The 1,080-nt window shown below is 40.2% G+C and overlaps 1 non-coding gene across 1 annotated transcript; it reads left to right on the top strand.

The window, feature by feature from the left end:
- The first annotated feature begins 621 nt into the window (after positions 1-621).
- LOC131217829 (small nucleolar RNA R71) lies at positions 622-727 on the top strand. Its single transcript, XR_009157419.1, has one exon. It is a non-coding gene; the product is annotated as a small nucleolar RNA R71 (small nucleolar RNA).
- The last annotated feature ends 353 nt before the right edge of the window (positions 728-1,080 follow it).

Below are 1,080 nucleotides of genomic sequence, written 5' to 3'. Positions count from 1 at the left end.
GATGGTTTCCTTGATTGTGAAGGAACTTGTTGATATTGTGGAAACTGTTGAAGCTGTTGACTGCCAACTTGAGGGTAAGGTTGCATTGGAGGATTTTCAGATGGTCCTTCTTGTTGTGGTTCTTTTGCCTAAGAAAAATTTAGATGTCTAGCCCACCCTAGGTTGTAGGTATCTGAGTAAGGATCATTCCCAGGTCTCCGAAAAGTGTTCATAGCATGCACTTGTTTAGAGAGAAATTCTAAAAATGCTGTACTAGATGGACAAGACTGTGTAGGATGGGTGGGACTGGAACATATGGCACATGACTTGGCTTGAGTTGGTTGTGGAGGTCCATTATTTAACATCAAAACATCCACTTTCTTTGTCAGGTTATCAATCTTGGCATAAAGATCTGGCGTGACTCCTACCTCCTATATACCACCTTTCTTCTATGGTTGAGGACTTCTTTCACCTCTATTTGAATAATCTCATTACTGGGAGTTTTCACATAAGGTTTCAAAGAAATTTCAAGCTTCAACATCGCTTTTGGTCATGAATGACCCTCCACTGGTGGCATCAACCATGCGACGGTTTTGGGGTGTCAAACCGTCATAGAAGTATTGAACCTGTTGCCACTTTTCAAAACCATGGTGTGGACATTTTTGAAGTAAGTCCTTCCATCTTTCCCAACATTCATGAAAGTGCTCACCTCTTTTTGTGTGAAATTAGTAATTTCTCTACGAAGAGCATTAGTTTTGTGAACAGGGAAGAACTTGTTTAAGAACTTCTTAGTCAGATGGTCCCAAGTAGTGATAGACCTAACTCTTAGAGAATTCAACCATGCTTTCGCCTTATCCTTCAAAGAAAAAGGAAAAAGACGCAAACAGATCGAATCATTTGAAAAGTTTTGGAACCTAAAGGTAGAGCAAATGTTTAAGAATTCTTTCACATGATGATATGGATCCTCCTTATCCTCCTTATCTAAACCATAAAAGGAGGGCAACAATTGTATGACCCCAGGTTTAAGTTCAAAGTATGCTGCCGGGGTGGCTGGCAACACCATGCATGAAGATGCATTAAATTGGACAGGAGCTGAATAAT

Source organism: Magnolia sinica, chromosome 10 (genome assembly GCF_029962835.1).
Source record: "Magnolia sinica isolate HGM2019 chromosome 10, MsV1, whole genome shotgun sequence".
Taxonomy (NCBI): domain Eukaryota; kingdom Viridiplantae; phylum Streptophyta; class Magnoliopsida; order Magnoliales; family Magnoliaceae; genus Magnolia; species Magnolia sinica.
The sequence above is the reverse complement of the archived record's forward strand: the minus strand, read 5'-3'. Positions and strand labels throughout refer to the sequence as shown.